This window comes from Adelges cooleyi, unplaced genomic scaffold (assembly GCF_023614345.1).
Source record: "Adelges cooleyi isolate 19-005CV unplaced genomic scaffold, UGA_ACOO_1.1 ACOO_flye_CR_arks_rails_tigmint_CR_PRNA_451, whole genome shotgun sequence".
Classification (NCBI taxonomy): domain Eukaryota; kingdom Metazoa; phylum Arthropoda; class Insecta; order Hemiptera; family Adelgidae; genus Adelges; species Adelges cooleyi.
Window position 1 is genome coordinate 95,347 of NW_026096135.1, and position 16,032 is coordinate 111,378.

The window sequence follows — 16,032 nt, forward strand, 5'->3', positions numbered from 1 at the left end:
AATGCCTTGCAAAATTTTTCTTGGATATAAGCCACATGGAAAAGATCTCTAAAAAGGATGAAGCCTTAATTACGGGCGGCCTCCGCCATCTGTATAAATATGTAGACAAACATATTAGAAAGTGTTAGCATTTTAATTTTTTAAGATATTATATTACCAAATTAAAAACATATGTTCCATTTTGAAAAAACTAAGTACAAACTTATATTACGTATAATAATAATAATTATAAATATTCATATTTTCCAAGCAAATTAGTCTTATACCTGATGGATCACCCTGTAATAAATATTATAGTACAGTATATTAACAGTGAGTCCATTAAGTGGAGTCTACTGTGCTAAATGTTGTTGACCTAATTCAAGTGGAGCATAAAAACATTATCAAATTTTAACGGAGTGTAGGATTTGTAGCGCTTGTTTAGTTGTATACATATACTTTAATACATACGATTTTTTTTATCTCCATTTACAGGCGAAATCTTAGATTTATATTTTAACTCTAACATGTTTACAACATTTAACACATAAAAATCCATGTGTTTTTTAAACAAGTGTTTTACGCTATAATTTTATGTATAAAAAAACACTATAGGTGTTGGTGCTTGTTGTTTTATTATTCTGATTCACCTAAAAACATATTGATGCAAGTTAGCTAATACGTATAAATGTATATTCATATACATATATTTATAATAGATAGCGATGAACAATCTATATCACATATTTGTAGTATTGTTTTTTTCATCCGAGAGACCTATAAAATCAAATAACACGTTTATAAAAAATATGAATTGAACATAAAGTGATTCATACCTAATATTCCCCGTGTCTAATATGCCCCACCGCCTCTACAATGGCCTTTGCTTTTTAAGTTCGATAACTGATTTGATAAAATTTGAATTCCGCTACGGAATTATGTAAATATGTTAGTAATAACGAAAAATGGCTATGCTGCTTATGTTATTCAATTCGCAAAAACAAAACTGTAAAACATATTTACATTGCATTGTTTCGGTCGACAAATCAGATGCCATTCGACAAGTTATAAGGAAACCATTGAAACAGTCGGTTTAACTATCATTACAATTGTTTAGTGTAAGTAATAGTAACATAAATTAAAAAATGGTAAAACTTTACACTATCATTATTTTTCTAATTTTAAACTTTTTCCCGCATCTAGACCTTCGATAACATTTAATCCATTAATCCTTATTCATTATACATCAAGGCCATAAGTAAGTAACACCATTAAACTTCAAAAGTCATAAGTAAGCTTAAAACAGAGAAGGGTGAATTTTAAACACATTGTCTAAGAATAATATACAATATTATATTTTGTATTCGGTATTTTTAATATATAAATCCATGTATCTTGATACAATGTTTTTTAAAAAATATTCTCAAAAACCAAATGCCATTTAAAAAAAAAATTAAATCCTGCGGGGGAGTGCAGAATTATTGAAATTTGGATTTAAAGATATTTGTGTGGATATAGGACCATGCAAAATTCGATTACAATTTTGAATCATTCGACATTTCTTTGCTATGATATAGAAAGTTAACGTCGAAAGTTGAAAACCAGACAATTTTTTAAGGTTTTTCTCGGTGGGGGGGGGGGGTAAAGAAGTCCATTTTTTCTACTTTCAACCCACCAAAGTCACTAAAAATTTCGGATATCAAAAGTTAAACGGGCCATAGTAGAAAATGTAACGCCATTGCAGGTACAAAAAACATACACAAAACTAAGAAGCATATTTTCAGTTCCGCATCAAAGCTAAAAAATAGCTTTGTAAATAAACTAGCAACAACGCTGAAAAATATGCTTTTATTTTACTGTTTTTCTGAAATATAGGCATACACCTCAAATCTGAATTTTAAACGCGCGTTTAGGATGCAAAATTAAATTTTTTGGTTTTGTATTTTTAATATACACCTCAATTTTTTATCTTGTATTTTTAGTTTATGAAAAATATAAATAAAAATGTTTTAAATTAATGGTTATAACGGAACACTTTACCATCTAGTTAGTTAGGAATTTTTGGTATAAGAATTAATTCCAAAAAAAAGATAAAGGCCTATTCCAATTTTTTTTTTTTAAATACATCACACTGCCTATTTGTTCACCTGTCTTTTGTATAAATCGACCTCTAACCACACCAACCCAAAATACACCATATTCAACTACATAATACATCTAAAAAATATGCCACTCAAGTAATTGTAATTAACTCGACTTGTCTAAAACAATTTTGGCAGGTCTACTTGACACACGAAATAAAAAAAACTACTTGTCGGTCTATATAAATTACCTCTAGTCCAAAAACATAAAATATGTCAAATAAAAACATCATTTTAGAACCAAAACATTCTCATCTCGACCACTCCGGAAGCGCTTGAGCCTTATATAAATTAATGCATGATTTGATTTTTGCAGATAAAAATGAAAATTTACTGTATTTTATTATTATTTATCTGCGTAAATGTTTTGGCAAGTATAAGTATAAGTATTTTATTTTCATACTTACCAGTTAGTTCAAAATCTAAAAAAAAAATAATATTTAACTTTTTTTACAGCACAATACATACATATGGTTGAAATTACAAGTAAGAAATATTTTATAAATATACAGACTAACTTTGTGAGGTTTTTAATTTTACTACTTTTATACATATCTATTTTTTAAAAACATTTACTACAGACTTTCTAATTCAGAAAGCTTCTGGCTATAAAGACGATATTATAGGAAGTAAGATAATAATTTATATACTAATATATAATAGTTTTGTTATGTTTGACTACTTATCAAATTATTTGTACATAAAAATTAATAGTTTATATTAACTTTTTAGAAGAGTGCTTGACTTATAATATAGTAACAGTGTGCCAAATACTGTAAACATTTTTAAGTTATGAAAATAAAGCAACAAATGTTTATATTTAAGAGGATTCCGCAAATTCATTTTTACGGTATAAAAATATGTGTTGGCTTTTATAATACAGCACTTCTAGAAATTGTCTTACAAAGAAGTTACTTATATCACCAGAAAGTTATGAACTTTATGTGTGTCTTTAAGTTAATATTTTGTAAAAAAATGCCAACACCTAATTTCTTAATAAATGGGCGAAGTGATATCCTCTTAAAGTAGTAGTATTATATTTTCGATTGGGTCTGTGCTCCATCGCTCATAGGCACGAGCCGTCACTGAAAGTTACTGTAATTTACTATGAGCACACTTTACTCAAGAAATGGAATAACTATCCCAACAGTGGAAGTTGCTCAATGTGTGGTGTAATTTTTTCTTATAATTTTTATATTCATTTTGATTTTATTTGAAACTTTTCTATAGTTCTAACTTTTATTTGTTTGTTCTAGAGGTTGGAGCATGCAATTTTAGTAGACACTTTACACAGTAACTGCTTTTCATTGATTAATAATAATTATATGTTAATAAAAAAAAAAAATCTTGCTTATAGAAGAAATGTATACAAAAAACATCAAAAATGTATCTTTAACCCTTTCACTGCCATTGTGTTTTTTAAACTGCAACTCGTCCCAAACATTACTATCATGGTAATCTGTTTCGTACTTCTTCAAATCATTAGGATGTAATAGTACGTCCTAATGATAAGTAATATCCTTTTGTTCTGAATTACTTAAACGCATATTATTTTTTCTTAACATTTCTAATCTAGTTTATGATAGAAAAGAACATCAAATTCAATACCATTAATTTATGTACTGCTAATTTCAGGGTATATGAATGACATGTTTACTGTACCAGGTAGTCATTTTAATAGATTTTTTTGAAATATTTTTACATAGTCGTTTATTAATCATAAAGTATACAAAGTTTTCACTTTAAATTCAGAAAAATCAAAAACTCACAACTATGACTATCTACAAGGTAATCTATTCTCTCCTATGTATATTTCAAATTATTTATGTATTGTGCTTCACACAGAATTATATGTACGACATTGGTTTCTATTACAAGAAAATACATATGTACTTACAAGTTTGTTATATTTTCAATTTTAGATGCCATATCGACACAAGTAGATTTGCAACAGATAATACTTCAAATAATAGGTAAAAATAAAATTTTCTAGTAGACAATTTTCAAAGGCCAATAAGCACCTTAAAACGAGAATGTGAATAAACTAAAAATTCGGATTTAAATAAAAGCTGTCAAATTGTTTTATATTTTTGTTACAGGTACTCCTATGCCTGCTGTTACAACCAAAAGTAATTACAAAATTATTTGTTAGTTATAAATAGAAGATATGGCATAATTGAATGATGAAATTTTACATAGTAGGGCACGGCCGGTTTATTCGACAAAGCGAAAATAAGAGGTAGGCTTCCGTCCACCGACTATAGCAACCAGTGGCAACCAAGATATGGGTTTTGCCCCTGCTGGTCCTAGTGATCCCATTAGCTCTACGCTCACCACTTCCTACGGCTGTCTTGGTCTTTCGAGTTGTTAGGGAGTCTCCGGGATGTACGTTGAGGGGTTTGGTTCCACTACAGATGTGCCAGGATTTCACATTTAGCCTAACCGAATTTTTCGTCCCTTTCCAGAAGAAACGCTTTTTGACTGCCCTGTGCGTTTCCTTCCATCCAGAGTGGCTGATCAGAGCTTCGTCATGATATTTACATATCATTCGGGCCGTCATAATTGGGAGAATGATCACCGGTATCTCGGTCTTCACCCGTTTACATAAGAGACCACCCAATAGAGAAAGTCCCCTTCTTGGTTTCCTGTACCTCTTTTTTTTTAACTCACAGAGAGGATACAAACATAATAATTACTCATTTATTTATATTAAATAACTTTTAATTTCTTTGGCCTTCGCCTTCTCTCGGGGGTCCTCGCGTGTTGTTCCTTCTCCCACATCGCATGTGTTATAAAATCTGCCAGTAGTTGCCAATTCTCTTGACTCTCCAATATGTGACACACTATGTTCTGGACTTACAGCTCCTCGCCCGTGAGGTGCACCCGTAGTGTTACGCGCGGGGTTGTCATTTATCAGTGTCTCGAGGAGTGGTTGCAGTTTGGGAACTAGCTAATCCTTTAACTCTAATACGGTGAACGGTGAGCATGTCTGGTCCTTCGTTTTGTAACCCGGGTACAAGTTTAGGTTTCCTAAGTGAAGTGTCCATGGAGTCAATTTGGAGTTATTGGCCTTGGCCTTGTGTAATCAAGCGAGGACGAAATTGTCAGAAGTTCATCGGGTGGTATTCTAGATAGGGTCTGAATTTATCACTTCCTTAAATTCCTACCTTGGCTGATTGTTGGGCAAACACTGAACTTTATTTTTTCCCCCTTTCTAGGTTCCATCAATGCTCCTGGTATTCTTTTTACCATATCTGTTCTCTCTTTTTGTACTTACAAGGGCGTTAAATTTAAAAATAAAAACATAAATACGATTATATTAATAAATATTGTATTATTAGCCCGGTTAATTATAAATGTATGCAGGTAATGCAATTTTAAGAACGACCAAAAATGGAAAGGCGAGAAGTTTTCTTACTGAGAAAGCTTTAAAAAAATTACTTAGCCAAATATCAGGTGAATATAATTATAGAGTTTAAATGATATAAGCTTTTTGAAGGCGATATGGTGGTTAAATTGCTAACTTCCTTATTTTTCATTCCAGGTTTTTCAAACTTTTTTCTCCCGATTCCTCTTTGAAAAATAATTGTTTCCAAACAAAAAAAATGTTTATATGTATTTTGTGATCAGTGGGAATTAATTTAGGGTGAAAAGGTACTCTCATGAAAGTCGAAATAACTCCACTTTTAATCGATAGAATTTCGCATTCTTGGTCTCATTCCGATGCGAGTGATATCAAAAGATTGTAGAGAGCATTTTGCTAAAAATAAAGATTTGTAGTTTTGGCGGCTTCACTAACCTTATTTTTAAACGCCTTCCGCTTCTCTTCTTCTCCCCTCACTCAGCTTCAGCCATGCTAATTAGAAGTGGAGTTATTTCAAGATTTAAAATGCAAAACATGCAAAAAACTGATTAGCGGGAAATGAGCTTCAAAGATAAGCATAAGCAAGCTTCGAAAGTGTATATCTTGTCTAAAAATCTCGGCCTAACAACATCCAGAGAGACTTTTTCGATCCATACACATGTTCTCCACATCTCAAACAGGGCAAAAAAATCATTAAAAAAAACGCAATCAATTTTTTCGATTAACTACATACTAAAAAATGAGTGGTTTTTCTTTTTTGAGACACTTTTAGTTTTGTTATTTTTTAATATTACTTCAATATTACACTTAATACTATAATATTTGGCATTGATTAATTGGAACTGTTATGTACAAATATTACAAACCGGGTTTGATCAACTAAATAATTTTTTTATTCTATTGTTACAGATGTTCCTTCATTTGATGATAAAAATCAAAGTAATTTCAAAGTTTTTCGTTAGCATTATATATTTATTTGTTCACACAATAATTACAATTTAGTGAATTTTTGGTTGGGGATACTTAATAATATGTAAGGCCTATTATATTTACGGTAATATTTTGAACGGCATGTATCAATTTTTAACAATACACTTAAGTTTACGAAGCGGTTTCTGATACTTCTACTACGACATATACTTTTTTTGTTAGTATTAATTTGTTAGTATTACCCTAACTGTGAATCGTTGTCTCTTACATATTGAGCTTAATTTTTTTCTTAACTGGACTTAACTGCTTGGGTTGTCATTGTATGATGAAAAATGTCATATTGTGAGATTATCTAACAAACCGTAATCCGCTACTGCACGATTACTTTCTTTGTTATATTCTAAATTTTAAAGATCACTTAAATACGGTTGCTAACAAGTAAAAAAGCCTTAAAAGCTATCGTCTTTGTGTAATACCAGATTTTGCATTAATTATTTGATCAAAATAATGTCATTTTTAGAGTGACTATTATGGTATTACATAACAACAAAATTAACTATAATATAATTGTTTTATATTTTTGTTACAGATGTTTCTGCACATGATGATAAATTTCAAAGACTTTATAAAGCTCTTCGTTAGTAGTAATTAGAACCTCCGCTTGTTTAAAAGATAAATTTGCTTTATATATTCTTTTGTCCACATAATAATTACAGTAAAATACATTTTAGCTAGGGGACTTAAAAACATAATATAACCACTATTTTATTTATGGTAATTTTTAAATGTCGTATATAATTTTTAACATTTCACCACAATATCAAATTATAAACGTAACTTCTTTTCGGGGTTCTAGAATATGAATTAGTCATTTGGCACCCTACCATATAACAATATTGAGCAAATACAGATTACATTTTTATTCTTTGTCCTCTTTTTACTGAAAATACACCACCCTTTTCACCTTGGCTGATCTTCGGATTAACGCTGTTCTCTGTTTTATTTTTTTATCCCTTCTAGGCTCCATCAATGCTGCTGATATTCTTTATACCATATCATTTCGCGTTCCTTCTCACACTCTTTTTGTACTCATTAAGGCGTTAAGTTTAAATTTAAAAAAACAAATGCGAATATATTAATAAATATTATATTTTCAACCTAGTCATACATGTTTATAAATATTTATGCAGGTAGAGCAATTATTAAATTGACTGAACTTGGAAAATCGAGAAGACTTATAACTGGAAAAGCTATACAAAATGTACTTACCCAAAAATTAGGTAAATATAAATGAGTTTTAATACATATTAAGTGCCACAGTGCTGACGTCAATATGGATTATCGAGTAGTATGGAGGAAATATGGAGCAGTACGCAGTAGGAATTTGGAGGTGAATTAATAGAGATAAGGTATTAGAGATACTAGATTGCAGGACATATCCTTGTATTGATGTATCTGCATAAAGTGTCAAGTGTGGACACGCTTAACATTTTTTTGAAAACGTTTTGGCAATCGGAAAAAAAAAATATTCTTTCACAAAGCTGTCATTATTTTACAACCGAAACTGATTTTTGATAACTTTTTTTGATGACCGAAAATATTTAAAAAAATAAATAAATAAACAAGAAGTGTAAAGAAAAAAATTAAAAATACTTTCTACAACCGAAAAAACATTATCGAAAAAAAGTTATTTATATTAAGTAATTGTGTTTTGCACAATAATGATAAATAGTTAGTTGGTAAGCTAAATTTGGCCATTTTTAACAACTGTTTTCTGATTTTTTAGCTGAAATCATCTCGGTTGACAAGATGTATCCTGTTCATAGGATTTGTGTTTTGATAGGAATTTGGGTTACTCTAAAAATGTATTCAAACACGTATTGTGAAAACAATGCTGATGTATGTGAAGTTACACTGTTAAGGGGTGAAGTCAAAAACTTTGTAAAATACAGATCATTCCAAGGCATATATTGGCAAGTAAATGGCAATGACATTGATATTAAAATAAAAGAACTAAATGTACAGCTACTCGAGGTTTCCAGTATTCCACTTGAGTTAACAGCTAAAAACCAATTATACTAGTAATCAAATGTTTATTTCTTTTAAAATTATATTTAAATAAATTTATATTTTTGCATACTGCACTAACATCCGAATTGTTAGTTAATATAATGTTTTTCTAAAATAAACTGTTTTTCCCACGATTGTAAACACGTATTTTGTTGCTTAAGAATTATTATAATTATTTTTGCGTAGGTATGGTTTTATTTTGACTGGGAGTAAGTTTTGTGGTCTGGATCGGTAACCTACGAGGAGGAGGATGGTAGGCTCTCGTCAGACTATTTATTGTCCAGAGAGAGATAGTATACAGCATTATCAGTATTTTGCTTATAAAATAAATAACAATTTAAAAAAAATTCAAATTCTTAGTCGTGTGTGACGAGGTTACTTTATTTAGGATACCAGTCCTTTGTAATTTCTTCAATTTTGGTCACACTGCAGAGCTCGTCTTTTCGCTTACTTCATAATATTTAATTTATTGGGTCTCCCCGGAGTTATGGTATAAATTCAACACACTTTCATAGAATTGTATTCTATTTGTTCTTATATTTTCTCTCGAGCGCAATAATATGGCCTTTATATTATCGGTTATCCTATCACTGTTAACTTTGTCTTAACACCACGGACTAAAATAATAAACAGGACGTACTACCAGTCTGGTTATGTGCCGGTCAACTTTTATCAGGCATTCGGTCATAAGCTCCCATGGTCATAGGCTCCCAGATGGTCAGAAGCTCTTAAGTTACCACAGTGGTCACTGTTATCACAAAATGTTATCATAACCGTTATCATAAAATATAAAGAACAATATATGCTAAAAAAAAATTTAACTTAACCTTAAATATTGTATGTTAATTGTAATTAAAAAAATAAATGTTATGTATTTGATGAATACAAAATAAATAAATGACAAGTCATAAACATAACATAACATGTTTCCTTTATTTATGTATAATCGCTAAGATTTAATACAAGCTTGTTTAGGTATGTGAATTATCATATTCGTTCACACAAAAGTCAATATTAAGTTCACTTGCCTAAGTTGTCTGTAAACGAGAGTCATACAGTTAAAAAGTTCGAATTCATTACTAATTTGAATATCATTTTGAAGTAATAAAAGATTTTGAACCTTTTTAGAGGGATTCACATAGGCGCAATTTCTAATAGTGGTGTAACAAATTACTTTAAGAATCTGCATAATCAATTACTTGCCGACATCTTTTTCGGATTTTTGCGTTGTGCTGTCTTTGGTATATTGTAAAAGCACTAGTAACAGCGATAAACAATATACCGCCCAATAAGGTTTTCTGAATATTTGAGTATGAATAATTGTTGAACACATAATATCCTATTATGTTAGCTGTAATCGGCAAGAATATAACTCCACAAATCGTAACTGGCGAGGTGGCGAGGGTAGTTCTGGTGTTGATAACATGATTGAACTGTAACGAGTTAATTGTAGTCACTCGGTCACAAAAATATGAAGGCATGATATTCCTTAACATAGGAAATTTAAAAGTTAATCGTTGAATTGCTAATAGTAGCCTTTCTTCCAGATTAATTGTTCGACTCATTATCAGCGAAAGCGGTAGAACAGGCAACAACATTAGTAATATATTTGAATCGGTAGTTTCTTTAATGGTTAGTGCTCCTTCTTCGCCCATTACCTGTATAGTTGAAATTACTCTGCATGACACTGCTTGCCAATAAAATTCAACGCCAACCGTTAGCAGTGGGTACCGATAGTGATTGCAAAATGTATCAAGCACATTTAACGCCTTGACTATGAAATTTACTTCGTTGCGAACAACAACATATCTTGTTTGGCACTGTGGGCAATGAACTTGAATTCTAAGGTCTTCTTCTAGTTTTTCATTCACCCAGCGTAGAATGTAATTTTCTTGTGCCCAACGTATTCTTCCTTCGACATCTACATGGCGTTACCCAATCACTGCTGCCTTCGAGTTCATCATTATGGTACACCCAACAATGTTTTGCATCGGAAATAGTAGTATTTGAAATTACTTTTTATAGACAGTATGGTCTATGTGAGAAATAAAGATTTTTCCTCGTCGCCAATTTGTTATACCTTAGTATGAAGGTAAAACACAATTAGATTAATATAAATAATAATATTCGCCGATGTTTATTATGAAACCCAAATTCCACGAATGACAAGTTGTGCCGGTGTAGCACTCGCGTATGGCGGACAATCCCCACCATATATATTTATATAAACTGCTGATACGTAACATTTATTATAAAGATAAACAACATATTTATATTGCGAAATACTTTCTGGTGTATATAAAATATTAATTATTATTTCAACAGGTATTATAGGTACACCGAATACCGATTGGCGATTACTGTATAATTTGATTATTGCGTAAATCCGACGTACATTAAGCCAAGGAGCATTGGAACGGACAAATGTTGCCGAGTCTTTGACGGCAAGACGGTCGGTCGCTACGTGATTGGTAATTGGTTGATTCTCGTCCATTGTTATCGACGACTACCGGGAAACGGCCGAAGTACAAACTGTCGTTACGTTTTTGACTTTTGGTTTATTTGCCGTTCGTTTCGATACTATAGTGAACTGTGTAGTCTTTGCGGCGTTATTCGTATTGTTGTTCCAGTTTATCTTTCGCGCGTAACGCAAGTTTTGCTTTTGTCGATCAGTCCGCCGACCGGTCGTTCCATCGCGTGCGATCCAGTGTTTATAAACGTTTGCAGTGTCAGTCGACTTCGCCGATATAAGTAAGACGACTAATGCAACATTTATTATTATAATGTTTCAGACCGTCCGACGATAGTGGTTTTCGGTATCTGGTTCCGGCTTAAGGGTTTTTTGTTCATACGTAAAACCGTTGGTTTGCTCTCGACCCTTTTTTATACAACTGCTTAATTTCGAATCGTTTTCCTGTCAAAAGGTCAACCTTCTTACACCATTGTCTACCCTAAAGATTCCCCGGCTTTTATGTGTGATAAGCGGTTAGGTAAATAGCATCCGCTGAGTGCTTTCAGCTTTGCATGATTACATTTCATGTGTTCTGTCCAACCATTTTTATCTTTCTTGTAATTTATCCTAAAATGAATTAACGAAGATTGCTGTAGAAATAACGTTTAAATACCTAAATCCGACTATCTAGAGTAAAAATGAATTATTTATTGTACTCATTATAAGCAAAATTATGAACTTGTATTAATTAACCAACAATAATACACTGTTTAATTTGCTATGTCTTAAAATATTTCTAAATTAAAGAAATTAATAATTTATTTGATGACAGGATGTCTGCTGAAAACGACGCTGTTGATTCTTCGTCGTCAAGTTACAACATGGAACAAGATTGTTCTCCACAATTAAAGTCTGGCTTCAGAGGAGAAGGAGAAGACATAATTCCTGTAACAAAACTAGATTTTTCCTAGAAAACTTTTATTATTACTAAAAACGCTTAACAAACTCTTCTTTTACCGTGACTATACTGATGACACGTCCGTAATAGCGAATCCGTCAGCAATAGCCTACATATGTAGTATAAGCCGTTTTAGACGATATACATACTTTTAAAGCTGTTTAATGATTAATTAGTCACTAATCTGCCCTGCTAAACAAAAGTACAGTAACTCAAAGAAAAAAAAGAGTTAGCTTCAGAAAATATTAACACTTACTACTTTACTTGGATTAATCACTTGGATTAATTTACAAATTTTGATTTTTTTTCGAGTTATGGCACTTGCTTAGCACAAGTCAGTGTTGCTGTATAATAAGTTTTCAACGTTGATAAAATATAACACTATTTATGTAAGTACTTATACCAAATAATACATTTTACTTAGTATAATTTAATAAGTTTTATTTAAACTGTTATTTTAAGTATATAATTGGATTAATATAATTTTAACAATATTATAGCTTTAAGAAATCACTAGATAAAGATGTATTTTAAAAATTCTCGTTGATCTATTTAAATATTGACGATAAACTATAGCACGTGTAATAATAAAATCGACCATCATGTGTTTTATTTTTAAATCATAGTGCTAAAAAATAATTCTGACTTAAGCAAGTACCAATTTGTCGATTTGTGCAATGATGGCTTTAACTTACAATTAGCTCACAATGATAAATTTTAATACGCATTTATAGTATTAAAGCATCTTTTTGATTAATCCCATTCAGTTTTAACAAATCCACAATTTATTTTTGTACAACGTGTCGTGCTCATTGTAATTTTATGTAATATATACATAATATGCTATATTATATTATATATAAGTTACTTTTTGTAATCTATTATAATCTGTTATAATTTATATTATAAATCAAACAGTGTTATACATAATTTAATTTACTGACGTGCCTTTCTATTTTTAGAATATTCCGCCAGTGGTCAAAAAGCGCGTAAAGGCCTTAAAAAAGTTACTAGTAGCTCAGACTGCAGTAGACACTAAGTTTTACACCGAATTACACCTACTGGAATGTAAATATCATAATGAATATGTGGATTATTACAACAAAGTAACAACATAATTGACCGATCAAATTTTAGGTTTTTTATTTTATATTGCATATTTTATCCATAGCGAAGTGACATTGTCAAGGGAATGTATGAACCAAACGAAGAAGAATGCGATTTCCCTTCGGAAGATGAAGATGACGTTAAGGAACTCTCAGCCGACCTGGAAGGAAAGGTGAAACTAGAAGAAAATAAACAGTAAGTTTTAAATAATGAAGTGTAACCGTACACTATATATTTAGTTTCTTAATGCTTTTTTTTACGATCCCAACAGAGAATCTATAGGCGATGAGAATATAAAGGGCATTCCAGACTTTTGGTTAACCGTTTTAAAGAACACTAGTCTAATTAGCGAAATGATACAGCCACACGACGAACCAATACTAAGCCATTTGTCGGATATTAAAGTTAAACTGTTAGAAGAACCTATGGTAACGACAAAGTTTTTAATAATTGTATAATCCATTACGGCATTATACAATTTTGTTTCAATTTTCAGGGTTTTGCGTTGGAGTTCCAGTTTACTCCGAACGAATGGTTCACCAACACGGTGTTGACTAAGGAATATGAAATGAAATGCGTGCCAGATAAAAACAATCCGTTGAGTTTCGAAGGCCCTGAAATTTTCAAGTGCACGGTAAAAACATTTCATTCAGACTCCGGCATTAATTTTATTACTTGCCGAAAATTTTTCATCGTTTGTTTTTCAAAATATTAGGGTTGTACAATTCATTGGAACAAAGGAAAGGACGTAACTGTTAAAGACATAAAAAAGAAACAAAAACATAAGGTCAAGGGAGCAGTTCGTTTTGTCAATAAAACCGTTCAAAACGTGTCATTTTTCCATTTCTTTAGTCCGCCAGCCGGTAAATTATATTTGAAAAATGTTCATAAAAATAAATAATAACAATCGTTAGATCGTAAATAGAAGACACTTTGACACATTTCGAGTACAAAATATTTAAAAAGCTTAGAATCGAATATAATATAAATTTATTATACATTGTTATTAATCCGTTAAAATGTTGACATAAACAAATGCACACGTAATAATAACATAAAACACATCAACAATTATTGGTGTTTTATTTGAGTAAACTTAGTGCAAGAAAAAAGTGGCTCGTACAACTACCGCTTTGACAAATAGTGCAATTGTGGCTTTAACTTGAGCTTACAATTATGATAAATTGTGCTTACACGTTAGCAGTATTTTATATTAATGGTAACGCGGATGAGTAAACAGTCAAATAAATGTCATATTTATTTCTATTTTGATATTAGTATGTCGAATGTATTATAACATGCTGTTGGTTATCCATATATAGTTCCGGATGATCCAGAAACCGAAGTAGATGAGGAAATTGATAATCTTCTAACTACAGATTTCGAAATTGGCCATTACATACGTGAAAGAGTAATTCCCAGGGCTGTCCTTTATTACACGGGTTAGTTTGTTGAGAAACTATTAGTTTTAACTAGAAATAATAATCATATAACTAACAAGTGTACTGATATAGGTGAGGCTTTACTGGACGAAAATGATTTTGATGAAGACGATGAAGAAGAAGAGTCTGAAAACGACGAGGATGACGACGATGATGATAATGATGAGGAAGGAACTGGCAATGATCCCGAGTACAATCCACGCCAAGATAAGCTATTGAGTAAACAAGTGAACCCAGCCGAGTGTAAGCAACAATAAATAATGTTGTTATTAAAATGAAACTAAGGACTCTTAAATAAAAACGCAATTCGGAATAAAAGTCTACACATTTTTTTTATTGTATAAGTTCCAAATGATTTTAAAATTATTTTTATATCGTCATTGTTTTGTTTCTATGTTCCCTCATTTACTAGACTAGGGTCAAACATTAATACTAATTTATTATAATCACACTATCGAGAGGTGATTATTATCATCTGTGTCGCTGTTGGTAATGCTAACTGTGTTTTTAAGAATGCCAAAAATGTGTTTTTTTTTTTGTGAAAATAATGTGTTCGTATTTCAATTGCTACAAAGCCTTCAATGAACATTCGACACGAATAAAGATAATTTTTAATCGTAACATTAAGAACACTCCCAGAATTCACAGATTATTTTAGTTTTTATTTCATTAAAATCGGTTCAATAGTTTAGGGGGAAATGGGAACAAAGGAACATTACACCTAATTCCATTACCCTCACACTTCCGCGGTTGAGTAAAAAGTAAGCAAACAACGAAAAATGCAATATTTATAGTGACCTTGGCTGGCGGACCGGTGAGTTTGATTAGAAACAAAAATATATTATTAAAAAACTATCGATCGTGACTCATCAAATTAGTTTGTTACTATGTTACTTACTTACTTTGTTTAATCGTACAACCATCATTAACTTGAATGATAGTATGAAATATAATTTAAAAAAAAATACAAGTGTGCACAATTATTTTTAAAAATTTCACTGCGTCAGTTCAAAAATTCAGGATAAAAAAATAATAACGCTATGACGTTATTAGGTATTAGGTATAACATTGCTCATAATAATTGTGGCTATATATAGCAAATAATTGTGTTATATATTATGTATTATATATTATGTTCAAAAAAATATTCCAAAAAAAATAAAATACCTTTTCATATTACATTCATTTTTTTAAAAAAACTCATCACACCACCTTTTTTTGTTGTTATTAATTGCGATTTTCGTAAAAAAAAATTTGTGTCATTTTCACTTTAATAAAGTAAAACAACAAAAAATATATCATATCCTATAGGGTTTCCAAAATTGTACAGGCTCTCATAAATAGAACTTTCCTATACGAAAGAAACTATACATAAACAAGAAACCTAACAACAGAAATCTCGTATAAATTAATACGTTTAGGAATTGTAATATATTTAATAATGTTGATTTGACCAACTTAATATATTATTTTTAAAAAAATTATTATAGTTTAGAATAGCACTAGATTTCTTAATTATTGAACAGTTTTTAAACAATATTACAAATGTAACTAAAAGTTATTCGTTATCTGTATTAAATAATACGATA

At 30.7% G+C, this 16,032-nt stretch overlaps 2 pseudogenes; one reads left to right on the plus strand and one right to left on the minus strand.

The window, feature by feature from the left end:
- Positions 1–9,679: 9,679 nt before the first annotated feature.
- On the minus strand, positions 9,680–11,427 carry LOC126842225 (E3 ubiquitin-protein ligase MARCHF5-like; annotated as a pseudogene).
- A 342-nt stretch (positions 11,428–11,769) lies between these two features.
- Positions 11,770–14,700, plus strand: LOC126842219 (nucleosome assembly protein 1-like 1; annotated as a pseudogene).
- Positions 14,701–16,032: the final 1,332 nt, after the last annotated feature.